We start from the raw sequence: 18,471 nt of genomic DNA, 5'->3' as shown, positions 1-18,471 counted from the left end.
AGAAAGGCCACACTGCAGATTTGCATTTCACATGCAAATCAAATTAAATCGGCTAAATTACCTGTGCGAGCAGGCCAGCCTACAGCACAACATCGATGCACCGAAAAAATAAACAATTAATTTACTAAATTAAATTAGAACAGAATATACCTTTCTAATAAATAAAAATACAAAACGAAATAAATCAGAATCAAGTCACGTGGATGAGGAGCAAATGTGTGCAAAATGCCTAAAGTGCAGGGGAACATATATTCAAAACACAAGCCACAAATAGTTAGATTAGATAACCCTGACAGATTAATAAATAAAATTAAAATAAAGAAATTATTAAAATAACGATAGTAGCCAGAATTTTCAACTTTGTCTTTTTAACTGCAGAAACAACAATAAATGCTAAGCAGTCTTTTTAGCTAAAAATGTTCACAGCATCCAAAAATAAAATTAGAACCGGCTGAAAAGTTTTGAAATCACTTGTACCTGATCGAGAGAACAAATCCTGAAAGTCTCTCACTCTGTCTGTCCGTTGGAGTCTTTTCAAATTGTGCGCGCGGATAAAATACATTCTAACGTGAAACCCAGTCTATGCGTGAAACATGTTAACGTTGGCCGGCAGAAGTGCGATCATGGTTTTCCTGATGCTAAATCCAGCCTTGGAGAATATCCTTTCTGATGGTGTACATCCACACTTTAGATTTTCTTATTCCAGACATTGTTAAAGATTTAAATCCTTGCCGCGAAGACGCTCCTCTGTCGGTCACGGATTGAAAGTGAAACTTAAATCTGTCACGGGGTGTTTGGATTTATTCACGCACGTTAAAAAATATTTATTAAAAGCTTCTTTCTTTGCACATTTTTATATAGGCCTACAGCATTATCATAATAGGCTAAATATTAACGTATTTACATAAAAGCTATTCTATGTGAAATCAGACATTGAGCGCCCTCATATAGCCAAAGTGGCATGATCCTCGTTTCATAACACCTCTGCGAAGATTCGACCGTGAGATCGGTAGTCGAATCAGGCTCCTCCTATCGAAGCATCGAATCTTCGACTATTCGGGGTCACCCCTAGTTAGTTATGTTTGTGATTTAGTTAATAAAACTTGTGCACAATTATGAATTTGATTTCTGATCCTCTATTTGCATACAAAGTCCCTTTTACGATTTTGATCTTGTTACAGTATGCTCTAATTTCTGTACATGCTAAGGAATAATTATTTTTCAGTGACGATGAAAGATACACTTTTCTTAGAATAAATGAATAATCAAAGAGTTCATTGGAACTGATTAATTGATTGTAATATTAATTAGCTTACCTCAAAGTTAATCTAATTAACTGACCCAAATATTAATAATTAATCATAATTAGTAATTATGGATTATTATTAATATTTCCCCTTTGAGCTAATGTCTTTACAAAGTCATTCAATGGCCTAGGACCTCAATACATTGCAGATATGCTCACTGAATATAAACCCAACAGATCACTCAGATCATTAGGATCATATCATCTAGAAATACCAAGGGTTCACTCTAAGCATGGTGAGTCTGCTTTTAGCTATTATGCCAGCCGCAGCTGGAACCAGCTTCCAGAAGAGATCAGATGTGCTCCTACAGTGGTCACATTCAAATCCAGACTCAAAACACTTCTGTTTAGCTGTGCATTTACTGAATGAGCACTGTGCCGCTGTTCGTCCGACTGTACTGTACTGTATTTCATTTTATTTTTCTAAACTGTTTTAATTATTCTTATTTCTTTTTATTATTTTAATTTCTTCTATGTAAAGCACTTTGAATTGCCATTGTGTATGAAATGTGCTATATAAATAAACTTGCCTTGCCTTGCCTTGCCTTGCCTTTACCTTTCAAGTTTGCTTTAACTTTCTCAATTTCGCTTTAAAGTTCTCTTTACCAAGTTACTGTGATTTATTTGTATTACTCTCATTAGACTAATTGAACATAACATTAATACACGCTTTGATCGAGTGTTTTGAACTTTTGTGAAAAAATTTACTTTGAATGCTATTTAGGGACTGTTCGTTTTTTATTTAAGGGGCCACCGGAGGAGTTTTGAGATCTGTTGTCAAAAAAGACATGACCCTCCCTTCGCCAGCAATACATTTTTCTATGACCCTCCAAAATGATTGTGAAAAAAGGCATGACCCTCCCCGATAATTTATTGATTAGCCTACTTCTGTACTGCGCTTGGCAAAGATGTTCAGATAGCCATTGTTTGTTTGTTTTTTAAAACCATAAACTCTTGCTTTCTCATCTTACTATGGCTGTAACGATAGACCAAACCAACGATTCGGTTCGTATCACGATTTTTGATTTTAGATTTGAAAAAAATCATGTTTTTGGTGCTGATGCGGTGTGACTCGTTCAACATGTGGGTGGCGCTGCCAACAAAGCATCTAAAAGCTGTCACAAAGAACCGGCAAAAGTAATTATTATGAATATGTCAAATATAGCAAGGAGACATTTTAATTGTTTATTAATAAACACGTGTTTTCTGTGTCGACTGCAAAGATGAAGTTGACGATGCGTCGCGATCTTCTCAGAACGCGCCAGAGAAATGCACATTTCATAAGCAGAAAGCAGTCTGTTTTCCTTCATTTTGAATTGTTCTGTTTAAAAGTAGACATTTCAAGCTTTCTATATATTTCTCAGGTCTGTGAGGCAAGTAGCCTTACGCTGAGTTTCGGTTCATTTATGAGACAAGAGTCCAGTTCTCGCCCGCGCCTCCGTGTCATGATTATCTATTTTCTACTATATTTACTTCTTAGGCTATTTAAATCCAGATAAAACATTGATTAAAATTAAGATACAATTAATAAAAAAACGAAATTCACTTTAAAGAAAGGCTTTGTGCTTTCTGTTTGAGGTCTCTGTGAAATTTTTAAAGTCGCTTTCAGAGCAGTCATGTCCGTAATGGAGAACTGTCATGCCCGTAACATTGTTTTTGTCATTGTTATGTTCTGTGGAGGCCGATCTTTATTCATCCGGTGGGTATATATCTTTTGGTTTGCACAGTGTAATTTATAGAATTACTAAAAAACATTTTGCCACCTAAAAGTTAAAGATTTTTTGTGTCACGTCACATGTGTATTTCCCTCATATTAAATATAAAACGCATGTGTAGACTGATATTTTTCTAATGTCTTGACTCCTTTCAGACGTTTCAAAATATTGGTATTAAATGCATTTTCTGAGAATTTATATTTCAAGTATTGACTGCAAATGTCACGTCCATAACACTGGAATCGCCCAAGTTTAACGAATTTATCCTCAACTAGTTTTTGTGGTGTAGGTCTACGTATTTATGTTAACTTAAATAAATCTAATAGTAATTTAAAGATGTGGTAGCCCTACATCTTACACATCGTGGAAACAAAATAAGAATGGAAACTAAAATATGGTAGTATGCGCCTCAGTCCCAATACTGTAAAACTCGACGTAGGCCTACGTTCACAACATGTTAATGCAGTGGTAGAGTTACACTCACAGGACACTGTGCACTTATTCGCAATCACAAAAGTTCATTATTTGCTCGTGCTTTAAAGCTTTGCCGGGTAAACATTTCATTGGCGTTCTGTTCTGACATTCTAAGCGCGAACTGAAGTGCGCGCGCAATGTCAAACAGCGCCAAACTGGATTTTTGTTGGGTCAGACCCATCTGATATCGAAGGGGGGCTGATAACGCGAGATCAACATCGACCTAAATGGAAAAAAAATAGCACCAAACAAGCCACTTTGAAATGTTGCTGTTTTCATGAATATAAAAGTTGGGTGACCCTCCCCTAGACTAAAAAAAAAATGGATGACCCTCCCCTCAACAAAGAATAAAAAGGCATGACCCTCCCCTATTTTCCTCCGGTGGCCCCTTCCATAAATACCGAACGGTCCCTTATATTATTAATTTGTATTCTTAAATGTTTTCAACTGAATTCTACTTAAAATAAGTACAACTGAGTTGCTGTAATTCTACATATTCTTAAATGTTTTCAACTGAATACTACTGTAATTATTAAATTAAACTCTGTTGCTGTAATTATATTTATTTTTATGAAATGTTTTCAACTGAATACTACTGTAATTATTGTTCAACTCTTGCTGTAATTATATTTATTTTTATGAAATGTTTTCAACTGAATACTACTGTAATTAAGTACAACACTTTAGCTGTAATTATTTAAATGCTTGTCAAAATAAATAGTTTTGAGTACATTTGTTGTTGAGTGTTTAATTTACCTGTGAGTTAATAAGACTTTAAATACTGTCAGCTGCATATGGGCCACATAAGGGCCGTTAGATTTTAACAGAACTCAACCATACTAAAGTTGCATACCAGGCTCACATATGGGCCACATGAAATTGTAGTATTTGGCTCATGCTTGGTGGAGTTATGGCAGTCCTTTGGTTCAGTTCTGGCAAAGGAGATGTGGGCCATATCTGGGCCGGCAAACACAAACTAATCTGGGCCACAGCTCAGCTGTTTATCTGGCCCACATCTTTGCCAAAGGAAATTTGCTGACTGGGGTGTGTCAAGTCTGTTCACGCAGCAATCCGAACTCACGGTTCTGTCTGTTAGGCTCGTTCACGCCGCGATCCGAACTCAGAAGCATGAAATATGATCAACCCCGCATAAGATGTTAATTTTATTAAGTATAACTATTTCTAAAGTTAGTTTTAATCTTTAAACATGTGTTGTCCAACACATGTTGGAAATGCATGGACGCCAGCAGGCATATGGTTTTCAATTTATTTACTTGTCGGTTTATTTATCAGTTTAGTGACAGTTTATCGTATTGCAAGTATTTGGATGGATTACCTCGTTCGTCATCCATATTTATGTTTTCGTTATTACAAGTTTGAGTTTATTTATCGAGAGAATCAAATGCTATACTGGAATAAAACGAACAATCTATTGAAACCCCTGAGGCGTCCGAAGTGACTTACTGGAAGGCACTACATAGTTGAAAACCCTCTGCTATTGGAAAGTGAAACCTGCTGCATTGGAACATTTGGAAGTCACCTGCGTTTGAAAAGTTTGATTTACGGATTTACCCTTAGGATACTTGGAAGATTGGTAGCTGCATTCTCTAAAGTATGTGGATTATACACGTTTCCCGCTGGAAATATGTGAGGATTTAACCTTTATCTCCTTGGACGTTTGTGAGTAAAACGCTGAATTGGAGCGAGCCGCTGCGCTCATACAATGACTTTGAACGTGAGCCGCCGTGCTTACACCACAAACTGAATGGGCCTTTTCACTTGCGTTTGTCTTCTCATTTATGTGTTGACTTTGAAATGCTATCGATTTCTTGTGTGTTGAACTTTTGAGTTAATCTTTGAAAAAATGTCTGACGAAGAGCCTGAAGAGCAGGATTTGTACGAAGAAAAAGAACTGTTTAAGTTAATTGCAACACGTAGGGCGGTGCTTGACCGGAGTTTTAACACGCAAACGAAATGAAATCAATAGTCTTATTGAAGCTGGATAGGACAAAGAAACTGTTAGGAAACAAGTTAACTCGTTTGATGGATTTTTCGCTGAGTTTATTAGTTTACAAGCAACTGTACAAAAATTGATGAAATATGCATACGAAAAGGAGGCCGATAACTTAGACTGGTACCAACCCAAATATCACCTTTTCAAAAGCTTCTTGGAAGGTGTTACGAACTGGCTCGAGGTTGATCAAGATAATGAGAAAGAAGAGGAGCAGGACGATATTGGTACTGTTAAGTCCCAAGATAGCACATCTCAAGTAGCGCACAGTGTCACGCATAGCTGCAAAGCAACAAGCGCTCTCAGTTGCGTGTCACGAGAATCTTTCATTCATCTAAAAGCCGAAGCAGAATGTGCGGCTATTAGAGCAAAGGCGCAGGCTTTGAATAACAAAATTGATCTTGATATCGAAGAAGCAAATATCATTGCAAAATGAAAGGCACGAAAAGAAAAAATGGTCATAGATTCCGAACTTGCTGCTGCAGAGGCAAAGGTTAAAGTATTCAGAGAAGCTGAAAAACAACGTTCAGTGTCGGGCGTATACAAATACGGTACACCAACGGAATATGATACCCTTGCAACAGTACAAAGACCAGTGATATCCCAGGGAAAAGGATCAGCTCGTCGAACTGACCCTAGGCAAACTGTTGGTGCACAACAAAATGCAAATCAGAGCGTCTCAGTACCAATAGGAAGCGAGATTCACCCAAATGGCAATGATACAAACGTCACTGATGTATTAAAAAGACAAACTGAAATCACTGAAATGTTAGTGAAACAGCAAACACTCTCTCTTCTGCCAGATAGTGAAATTCAATATAGGACGTTCATTAAAGCATTTGAGCAATGTATTGAGAATAAAACTACTAATATGGATGACCGGCTATACTACTTACAACAGTATACAAGAGACTAGGGGTGCACCGATCCGATATTAGGATCGGATATCGGCCGCGATACTGACAAAATAGCTGGATCGGGGATCGGAAAAAATAACAGATCCACTTTTTTTTTTTTTTTTTGTCGTCGCAGCAGAACCTACGTCATTCGTCAGCTTCACGTGTGTCGCATGCTAGAAGCAACATGGAGCGAGCCAGAGGCCGTTTCTCAATACCAAGTAGGCTACGCAAGGACTTGCGTCCTTGGTAGTTCGGACTTGCCAAGTTCGACTCAGGAGAACGAACCCCCGAGGACGAAAGGCGGCAAGTCCGGTTATTCTGCAAATGGAACAGCAGCGTTCTTGATCGCGTCACTCAGCTCGCTCTGGCTACTCCGGGACCGGTCATCTCTTTATGTATGTTTTAGCCAACAATAAAACGAAATATGTTATAAAACACCACTCTGCCTCTTTTCATTAAAAAAAAAATCTTAAACATATTAATGGCCACATAAATGTAGTTCAGGCAAACGCGTACATTGATCATCTTTACTGCATATATTTATAACAACACGAAATATAAAACACAACCCTGCTTCTTTTTGTTTTCATTTTTTAAAATATGAAACATATTGATCATTAAAACTGACATTTAAATTTGCCATTGCTGATTAAGTGAGCATTCACAGGTCATGTTTGTGATGGTGGTGTGACACTGCACTACATGTTTACAATGTTTGGTTATTATTTGTTTGTGTGATCAAGTTGTTGTTCGACCAACTTTTTATTTGTTTATTCTCAGGTTCAGCTGCTATGTTGCATTTTAAATTCCTGTTTGCAGGACTTTGCACTTTATATTTTTTACATGTTTACAATGTTTGGTTACTGTTTGATTACTATTGTATGTTCAACCAATGCACTGTTTTGTTTCTTGTGGCTACATTTTATTTATTTTAATTTAAGAGTTTGATTACATTATATTTTAGATTTGAATGCACAATTGTTTTTTTAAATAAATAAGAATTCAACACATTACATACATCTATTATTTTGTCTTAGTTATGTTTAGTTAGTAAAGTCTGGTGCCTTTAGTCTCTTCAAGGAAGGTATAAGGTGGAAGGTATACAGTTTATTATTAATTCAACAATAGTATCGGATCGGTATCGGGTATCGACAGATACACAAAGCCCAGGCATCGGTATCGGTATCGGGACTGAAAAAGTCGGATCGGTGCACCCCTACAAGAGACCAACCCAGAAACCTCGTCAGTAGCTTTATGCATATGGATTCCTCCATTGCGTATAAAGAAGCTAAAAAGCAACTAGAATAAAATTTTGGAAACAGCTATAAAATAGCATCTGCTTACATGAATAAAGCCTTGAACTGGCCAACCATCAAACCAGAGGATGGCAATGGGTTGCGATCATATGCTCTCTTTTTATATAGCTGCTTCAATACAATGCAAGACATTGATGGCCTAAAAGAGCTTGAAAGTTCCACCAACTTAAGACTCATTGTGTCTAAACTTCCATTTAGGCTGCGAGATAAATGGCGAGCAAATGTGTGTAGCATGCAAGATAACAAACACAGAGCAACATACAAGGACTTGATAGACTTTATTGAAAGACAGTCCAGAGCAATGCTTGATCCAATTTTCGGTGACATACATAACTCAACAGAGAGCAAAGTAACGTCAAGACCTAAACCACAAAAAACATTCACCAAACTTAGTGGGAGGACCAGCTTTGCCACAACAGTTGCTCAGGCACCTGAAATAAAAAAGAACGAGTCACAATTTGGACACAAACTGAATACAAATAAGTGTGCTCTTGAAAGGCCTTGCTTATTTTGTGAAAGAAATCACACATTCGAAATTTGTGAAAAGTTTAAGTCTAAACCAAATAGGGAGAAAATAGAATTCCTGAAATTAAACGGGATGTGTTTTGGATGTTTAACAAAGGGACATGTTAGCAAAACCTGCAAAAACAGAATGAAATGTGAAACATGTTCTCTGTCTCATCCAACCATCCTTCACATTCACACTGGCAAAGAAAAAGATGGAATTAAAGATGACTGTGTCATAACTGGAAACAAACCACTGAGTAGTGCTATGGTTTCTGTAGAAGATGATGACCTAATGGGGGTCAGTCAATCAAAACAATGCACTCTTGCTATTGTGCCAGTGAAAGTAAAAGTCTCAAATTCAGATAAAGTCATAAATACTCATGCATTTTTGGATCCCGGTAGCTCAGCTACATTTTGCACGGACTCATTGAAAAGAAAGTTAAACATCACCGGTAAAAACACCACAATACTCTTGTGCACAATGGGACAGGAAAAAAATGTCCACAGCAGTATAGTCTCTGGTCTTGAAGTCAGCAGTATGGAAGGCCTGCTGTATCATAAACTCCCAGAAGTCTATACTCAAACAAAATTACCAGTTTCAAAACGACACATACCAATACAAGAATCAATAGACAAATGGAAATACTTACGTGAAGTGAAGATTCCACAATTGGATGCTGACATTGAATTGTTAATAGGCACAAATGCTGCAAAGCTTATGGAGCCTTGGAAGGTAATAAACAGTAGAGGGAATGAGCCATATGCTGTTAGAACACCCTTAGGATGGGTCATCAATGGGCTCATGCAAGAAACAACATGTCAAACGCAAGGAAGTCACTCATGTACTGTAGTCAATCGCATATCTGTAGCAGATTTGAATGACTTGTTGATTAAACAGTACCATCAAGATTTTCCAGAACTGGCAGCTGAGGAGAAATCAGAGATGTCAGTCGAAGACAAACAGTTCATGTCTATGATGGAAAGTTCAAAGGAACTATGAAATGGTCATTATTACTTACCGTTACCTTTTAAAGAAAATGATGTAATGATGCCAAACAACTACCAACAGGCACAGCAACATGTTATGTCTCTGAAAAGAAAATTCGAAAAGAATGATCAATATCATAGAGAATATACTGCATTTCTAGAAGGAATGCTTGAAAAGGGCCACGCAGAATCTGTGCCATCTGATGAACTGGAAACACAAAGCGGAAAGGTGTGGTACATTCCACATCATGGAGTGCACCATCCAAAGAAGGGCTCCCTGAGAGTTGTATTCGATTGCTCCGCATCCTTCCAGGGGATATCCTTGAATAGCAAATTGATGCAAGGTCTAAATCTCACCAGTAACTTGGTAGGCGTCCTGTTGCGCTTCCGCCAGGAGCCAATCGCCCTTATGGCAGACGTGGAAAGCATGTTTCACCAGGTGAGAATTATGGAGAAGCACGTGGACTTTTTGCGCTTTCTATGGTGGCCAAATGGTGACACAGGTCAACCACTGAAAGAACACAGAATGACAGTGCACTTATTTGGGGCAACGTCTTCACCAAGTTGTGCAAGTTTCACCCTCAGACAAACTGCTGAAGATTTCAAAGATCTCTTTTTGCCTGAAACAGTGGAAACAATTAAGCAACATTTTTATGTAGATGATTGCTTGAAATCGGTGGCCACTGAAGCTTATGCTGTGACGTTGTGCAAAGAGCTTGAAAGAGCTTGCTCAATGGGAGGCTTTCGTTTGCACAAATGGATAAGTAACAGCAGAACAGTCTTAATGTCCATCCCACAAGCAGCCAGAGCAAAGGAGGTCAAAGACCTTAACTTGGAATCCAGTGATCTTCCTACAGAAAGAACTCTTGGCATACAATGACACGTAGAAAGAGACAAACTCACTTTTGCAGTGAGCCTGAAACATCAGCCATGTACTCGAAGGGGAATACTGTCCATCGTATCCTCAGTATACGATCCTCTTGGCTTCATCTCTCCATTCGTCCTTACTGCTAAGAACATTCTGCGAGATCTTTGCAAGCTGAATTATGCCTGGGACAAAGCCCTACCAGACCACTACATACAGCTGTGGCATGAATGGATGGCAGGTCTAAGTTGCATTGGAGAGCTCAGTGTCAACAGATGTCTCAAGCCAAAAAGCTTTGATCCAATAACATCTGCACAACTACACCACTTTAGTGATGCGTCTGAAAGTGATTATGGCTGTGTCACATACCTTCGTCTCACAAATTCAGAACATGAAGTGCACACCTCATTTATAATGGGGAAATCACGAGTTGCACCACTGAAACAAACTACAATGCCAAGAATGGAACTCACTGCAGCAGTACTCGCAGTACGAATGGATAGACTGATCAAAGCAGAGTTACAACTTGCTCTTGAGAATTCCATTTTCTGGACAGATAGTACATCAACATTGAAGTACATTCAGAATGAGAACAAAATATTTAAAACATTCGTGGCTAATAGAGTGAACACAATCAGAGAAATGAGCAAAGTAAAACAATGGAGATACATAAACACTAAACAAAATCCAGCAGATTGTGCATCTTGTGGTCTCAAGGCCAGTGCTCTTCTGAATTCAAAGGTTTGGCTGAATGGTCCAGAATTTCTCAAATGTCAGGAATCTGAATGGACAAATTCTGACATTGCCATACAAACACATGAAGAAGAAGATGATGATGTGGAAGTGAAGAAGGATGTTCTCATCATGAACTTAATTGTAAAGGAAGAACAAAATCCTACTCACACATTCATACACTATCACTCAAATTGGAACAATCTAACCAGAGCAGTAGCATGGCTACTTAACCCCCTGGGGTCGGCTGTATCGCCGGCGATACCAGCTCGCTTTTTTTTTTATCAGTTCAAAAGAGATTCATTTTGCTCTGTTGACTTTGATATTACAAGCATGTTTCATACATCAATCGATTCTGTTAAATGTGTATTATTTTTGTGTATACTCACAATAAAAACAAAGTGTTGTGCTTTTCGCCAAATAAAGAAAAATAAACACGAAGCGAGTTCTGCCTTCTCTCTGTCAGTGAAGTCCATTCTGAAACGCGTCCGAAAATGAACCATAACTGAGCGAATACTCAGTCAAACAGGCATACAGACACACAGGCATGAAGCTTGAATTCTCTTATTTTAAATGAAGTAATTTATATATAAAAAAAAATATTCTCTGTTTATGTTATCTTTATGAAAAGAGAGAGATGTCAGTCGTTCTCATCTCAGCTCATTACGTTTTAATCTGCCCCGCCCACGGAGAGCGCGCGCTATTCAAACGCAAATGACTGAGACGATCCCATACAAACTGTGAACGCCCACATATCAGCTCGAGACATCAAGTTTATTCAGATCATTGTACTTGTTTACACTGTCTCGCAGTGCTGTGAGGAATAATAATAATGGAAAATGTACCTCAGGAGTGCTGGTATTTCGAGGAGTAACGGATGGAATACTGTAGTAAGTTTTTTTTTCATTCTCAAGTAAATCGCGTTTCTGTGTGAATGAATGAACGGCAGAGATGCGCTGTTTACCACAACTCGCAAAAAGACGGTTTAAATTTGAATTGCGTTTCTGTGTGTGAATGAATGATCTGCTTTTAGCAAACTATTTTGCTATACTGAGTAAAAATCGACTGAAATATGTTGAAATAAAATGTATTTGTATAAGCAACGTATTAAACTGCAAATTAACATTTATATTCCTTATAATAAAAACAAAAGTCCTATGTTACAGACAAATGAAAGACAACATTTCGTTGATTAGTTTTGGATAGATTACACATTTTTACTGTAAAATATCTGCCACCTCAAATAAGCTTTTGTTTGCCAATTTTTGCTAATATGTTAAATATAGTATGTTTTGTCAATGTAGGCTATATTCGAAGTAATGAATCCTTAACTTTGAAATATGCATGATAAAATGTATACTTTAGTTTTTACAAAGAAAGATTACACTTCAATTGTTGTTGTAATTGTAACCTTTTTAATAAAAAAAAAATATTTTAAATTTTAAAAGGTAAATATAAGCCTTTTCTTTAAATAATTTTTATTGTGTTTTATTATGGACAAATTTGGGGAGAGGATACATATTCCAAAACTGAAAATACAGTATGAGAATTAACTGCACAATTACTAGACATGTTTTCCTTGGATATTATACAATTTGCAAGCAAAATTTGTGGAAAAAAATAAATAAAAAATAATTGACATGCTTCCAACTGTGAACCAATTTGGTAGAAAAAAAAAAAAAATATATATATATATATATATATATATATATATATATATATATATATATATATATATATATTGCTCTTGCATTCTTTCTTGTGGCTATAGGTGACACACCTGAATGAATGGCTCATTAAGTATGCAGGCCCCATTGTCTCCTCAGGTGTGAATCACTAAATATGCATGATGCTGTTGAATTGTTGACGCAATTACCTTTACCCTTGCGCATATTGCCTTTACAAACAAAAAGTGTTTTACAAGATTTAAATCAATGTATTGTGTTATGTGAATGATAAGGGCAGGATGATTTTCACATCATTTTGAAGAAAAAACTCTAGGCAACGACATCCATTAGTCAAAAGTCTTATTGACACATATTTAGTATGTGTTTTGTGGCCTTATTTCAGAAACTTTAGTTTTTAGTTTTTTCAATAACCATGCATAAACATTATTCTCTCAAAAATACAAACATGTACATGCATGTTGCTCACATATTATGGTAGCCCTGTTTGTGCTAAATAGAGTGTAATTACACCTTTGCCATTAATATGTTTATAAGCAACTGAAAAAAGCACAAATGTCAGGGCATGTCAGAACATCTCAAGGACCCCAAAAACCCCTCAGACCCCAGAGGTTTAACCCTCTGAGGTCGGCAAACGCGCCCACGCGTTTTGCTGGATTTTTTTCAGTTCAGTTCAAAAGAAATTAATTTTGCTCTGTTGACTTTGATATTACAAGCAAGTTTCATACATCAATCGATTCTGTTAAATGTGTATTATTTTTGTGTATACTCACAATAAAAACAAAGTGTGGTGCTTTTTGCCAAATAAAGAAAAATAAACACGAAGCTAGGTTCTGCCTTCTCTCTGTCCGTGTAGTCCATTCTGAAACGCGTCCGAAAATGAATCATAACTCAGCGAATACTTCTCACACAGGCATGTGAGTTATGTCTTTATGAAGCTTGAAATCTCTTCTTTTAAATGAAGTAATTTATATAAAACACAAATGTTTTCAACTCATGTAATCCGTTTGAAAGCAAGGAGAGGTACCGTTTTTCCTTCTGCCTCATTATCTTTATAATCAGCTGCGGGCGCCCCGCCCCCGGCGCGATTCACATGTAAATAGTTTAGGTGATCTAGTATGCATCGCATACGCCCCCCGATCAATGCCATAAAAACACAGTTTCTATCAGACTTACTGATAGTTCATCGCGTTTTGAGTATGGCACGCTTCTCCGGTAATAAAGACGCCCTTCAGATGATTCTGGACAGCGAGGAAGAATGCACGATACCGGGTTGTTTCCTCAGAGGAAGATTGTAACAGACGACGAACAGCAGCATATTGAAGAGCGAATTCCGCCGAGGACACAATTTCGGAGTAAGTTTTACTTAAAAGTCTTTTGTCTTTTATTTTTCGTGTTCGCATTTATGAGGAAAAAAACAATATTACGTGACAGTTCTCCATTATGGACGCGAGCGCTCTAAGCACTAAAATACTTTCAAACATTCACAGAGACCTCAAAACAGAAAGTACAAATCCTTTCTTTAAAACAAATTTCGTTTTGTATCAATTGTATCTTAATTTTAATAATTTTTTCATTAACAAATTTCCTGGATTTAAAGTAAATATAGGCTAGCAATCACAACATAAGGTCTGAACTGGAGATCATCATGAACCCGTAGCCTACTCGCCTCACATGTCTAAAAAAAATTTAATATATTTACAGAAAGCTGGTTCTAAACAAAACCATCCAAAACAAAAAAACTATGTAGCCTAATAAATGTGCATTTCTCCGGTGCGTTCACTAGCCTACTGCGAAGATCGCGAGTCAATAGCCTATCATCAACTTCATCTTTGCCAGAAGTTAAATTTAAATCGCGTGTGTGAATGAATTATGTTGTTTTAGCAAACTGTATTGCTATACTGAGATGTAGGCTATTTGTATAAGCAACGTATTAAACGGCAAATTAACAATATGCACTAATATTTCATGAAAACAACGTTACAGTCAGGCGAAATATGAAAGACAACATTTTGTTTAGTAGATTTGGGTACAGCTTTTACTGTAGAATATACTGCCACGTCAAATAAGCTTTTGTTTAGCAATTTCTATATATAAAATAGCCTACTATTTTTGTCAAAAATAAAGTCATCAACTAAGATGTTAGCTGTTCCAATGTTGGCTATATTCAAAGTAATGAATACATAGATAAAATGTAGGCCTATAATCTTTTTTTTTACAAAGAAAGAGTACACTTGAAATATTGTTGAAATTGTAATTATTGTTGTTGTAACCTTTTTAACTTTGAAATATGTATGATAAAATGTATACTTTAGTTTTTACAAAGAAAGATTACACTTGAATTGTTTGTTGTAATTGTAACCTTTTTAATAAAAAAATATATTTACAAGGTAGATGTAAACAAACTATTAAAAGGTAAATATAAGCCTTTTCTTTAAATAATTTTTATTGTGTTTTATTAGTGACAAATTTGGGGAGAGGATAAATATTCCAAACCTGAAAATACAGTATGAGAATTAACTGCACAATTACTAGACATGTTTTCCTTGGATATTATAGGCCAAATTGCAAGCACAATATGTGGAAAAATAAAAAAGAATTGAGATGCTTCCAACTGTTGCTCTTGCATTCTTGTGGCTCAGTGACTCACCTGAATGAATGGCTAATTAAGTATGCAGGCCCCATTGTCTCCTAAGGTGTGAACCACTAAATATGCATGATCTGTGACGCCCACTCCGCATATTGCCTTTCCAAACAGAAAGTGCTTTGCAAAATTCAAATCAATGTATTGTGTTATGTGAATGATAAGGGCAGGGTGATTTTCACATCATTTTGAAGAAAAAACACTAGGCAATGACATCTATTAGACAAAAGTCTTATTGACACATATTTAGTATGTGTTTTATGGCCTTATATCAGAAACTTTAGTTTTTAGTTTTTTCAATAACCACGCATAAACATTATTCTCTCAAAAATGCAGACATGTACATTCTTGTTGCTCACATATTATGGTAGCCCTGTTTGTGCTAAATAGTGTGTAATTTTTTTTGGCCATTAATATGTTTATAAGCAACTGAAAAAAGCACAAATGTCAGGGCATGTCAGAACATCTCAAGGACCCCAAAAACACCTCAGACCCCAGAGGGTTAAGCTAAAAGATGTTCTCTTGCAATTAAGTCTGAAAAGAAAGGAAATACTTACCAACATGAGTATTAAGAACTCAAATGCAGAGAAACAATGTCTGATGGAAAGAAAAATGCAAACAGTCAAAACATGCATAAATGTACAGCAGATTACTTTAGAAGATGTCAAAAAGGCAGAAAATGCAATTGTACGCTTTACTCAAATGGAGGCATTTCCAGAAGAAATCGAAACCTTGCAAAAGGAAAACGCTTATGTCAGTCATCAGAGCCACATTTGTAGGCTTGATCCTATTCTGCAAGATGGATCACTTCGTACAGGAGGGAGATTAAGCAGAATGGCTATGCCAGAGGATCGAAAACATCCTATGGTTCTTCCAAAACACCATCATGTGTCCAAACTGGTGTTGAAACACATTCATGAACAACTAGGCCACTGTGGAAGGAACCATATGTTGGCCAAACTGCGACAGCAGTACTGGATTCCAGCAGCAATTTCCCTTGCTAGAAAGATACGGTCTGAGTGTGTGTTCTGTAGACGCCTACATTCAAATTTAGGAGAACAAAAAATGGCAGACTTGCCTAAAGAAAGAATAACACCAGACTTACCACCATTTACCTTTGTTGGAGCAGACTTCTTTGGTTCAATTATAGTAAAAAGAGGACGCAGTGAAGTGAAAAGATATGGTGTCATTTTTACATGTTTCACAACTCGAGCAATACATTTGGAAATAGCCAATTCACTTGACACTGATTCATGTATCAACGCAATCCGCAGATTTATAAGCAGACGAGGGCAAGTACGGCAAATAAGATCTGACAATGGAACTAACCTGACTTCAGTTGATCGTGAACTAAAAAATGACATAAAGGAATGGAACCAAAGCAACAAACTCCAAGTTGCTCTGCAACAAAAGGGCATAGAATGGACTTACAACCCACCTGCCTCTTCACACTTTGGAGGAGTATGGGAGAGGTTAATAAAACAGGTTAAACTAATACTCTATCACTAACAAAGGATCAAATAGTAGACGAATCCCTTCACACTTTCATCTGTGAGGTAGAAGCCATAATGAATAGTCGCCCACTTACCTCAAACTCAGATAGTCCAAATGACCTCGAACCTTTAACACCCAACCACCTTTTACTTCTCAAAGGACAACCCACATTACCGCCTGGCTTATTTCAGAAACAACCTGGTCTCACAGGATTCCGTGAAATGTCCACGGGCCCTTAACTCAAAATCCGTGGATCCATCACGGAATCGCCCCAAATTCCGTGATGCGGCCACGAATATAACTCCAACGCAAGTCAATGACACTGACCTTCCGTGGTCCACACACGGATACCCGTTTCAATGACGGAGTACAGAACTCACTCAACAGACGTGCTTTCTCATTTGGAAACGCAACATTTGAAGTATTTATTTCTTTTCCAACACCAAATACCATGAAGACGTTAACCTCTCTGTTATTGTAGCTATTGCATTGTCCTGCCATCATAAAATTTCTGTTTGTTTCAGTTAGCCTTAACCAAAGTCTCGTGATGGCACCACGGACCTCAACAACCTGACCTCACTCATGGACGTTAATGTTGCTGGCTTGTTTAGAAACTTAAAAGCTTTATGTCGACTGTGTTGCAATGGCATGTAATTAACTTGACATTTTGTCTCGTCCTGTCATCATAAAATCCAGTTTGATGGCGTTTTACACCTATTGCTCGCTTGGCTATAGTCAGATCTAAAATCTGTGATAGGAGCACGGAGTGAGTCTGTGGTGAGACCACGGATAACTCCAACGCAAGTCAATGACACTCATCTTCCGTGGTCCACACACGGATACCCGTTCTCTTACGAGAGGTCTCTCGTACTTGCGTAAGATATCTTACGCTAGGGGAAAACCTCTTTTCCTCGAGATATTGAAGCCAAAAATTATCCTTAATTTTGCAATAATGTAAAACGCATTGCAGCAGCATGCAGACATGAGCGAGACAGCTCGCGCGCCCATTGGCTGCTCTGCGGCAACTGCACCAGCCTATCGATAGAGGCTCCTCATGACGTCAGAACCAATGAGGGCGCTTCGCGCCCATTACGTCATGTCCCGCCGAAATCGGGTGGGGCCAGGGCTATAAATACGGCCCAGAGAGGCTGGTTTGGTCAGTTTTTTATCTCTTCAGCGGGCCTTCGCATCGCTGGATCCTGAGAGGAAGCCGCGCCGTCTGAGTCAAGCACCCAGCGGGATTAGTGCATCTGAAGCTGCTGGTCGACATCTCGCCGCCTTCAGTCGCCGTTTCTGCTGACGCTTTCCGGCGTACATATCCTTTTCTCTGCTACTGTGTTTTGTGTATGTGTGTGTGTTCGCCGCCGCGACACACACTCTCATTGCACTAAAAGAGCCGGGCGTCTTTTTCAAGACGCCCCTTTCCCCCCCAACCCGCAAAGCTCGCCGGTGCGCCCGCTTGCCTTGCCTGCTTGGAGGATGATACCTGCTCTCCCTCTGTTCGAGCCGCGCAAACCGCGCCGTTCACAGGGGATGTCAGGAGCGGACGGTCACGGGGCTAGCTTTCTCTCTCCCTCTGTTCGGGCCGCGCAAAATGCACCGTTCACAGGGGAGGCTGGAAGCGGACGGTCCATTCACGCGTCAATCACCAGAATTTTTCTCACACATTTCTCAGTTCCCTGATCAGGCGACTGGAAATATAAATATTGCAGCGCCGGCAAGCAAACGCCGAAGAAAACATGTTGACGCTCTTATATGCTCGTGCATCTGAAAGCCTTTGTGTTCCCCCCTGTGGCTCAGTGGCGGAATCTTTGGTTTTTCACACGAGAGACCGGG

General features: G+C 38.2%; 3 long non-coding RNA genes across 3 annotated transcripts in view; 2 read left to right on the top strand and 1 right to left on the bottom strand.

Moving 5' to 3' along the window:
- The window catches only part of LOC309508671, a 342,418-nt gene extending 329,084 nt beyond the window's left edge, over window positions 1-13,334 (top strand). Inside the window, exon 2 of the long non-coding RNA XR_014209661.1 lies at window positions 13,109-13,334. This is a non-coding gene — a long non-coding RNA (uncharacterized lncRNA). The remainder of the gene's footprint in view (window positions 1-13,108) is intronic.
- The window catches only part of LOC309508618, a 39,853-nt gene that overhangs the window by 8,535 nt on the left and 12,847 nt on the right, over window positions 1-18,471 (bottom strand). The window lies entirely within an intron of this gene.
- Window positions 3,992-4,539, top strand: LOC309508647. Its single transcript, XR_014209638.1, has 2 exons — window positions 3,992-4,101; window positions 4,170-4,539. It is a non-coding gene; the product is annotated as an uncharacterized lncRNA (long non-coding RNA).

The sequence above is a fragment of the Leuciscus leuciscus genome, assembly GCF_965113295.1.
Source record: "Leuciscus leuciscus genome assembly, chromosome: 10".
In the NCBI taxonomy this organism is placed as follows: Eukaryota; Metazoa; Chordata; class Actinopteri; order Cypriniformes; family Leuciscidae; genus Leuciscus; species Leuciscus leuciscus.
This window is presented reverse-complemented; position numbering and strand designations above follow the sequence as displayed.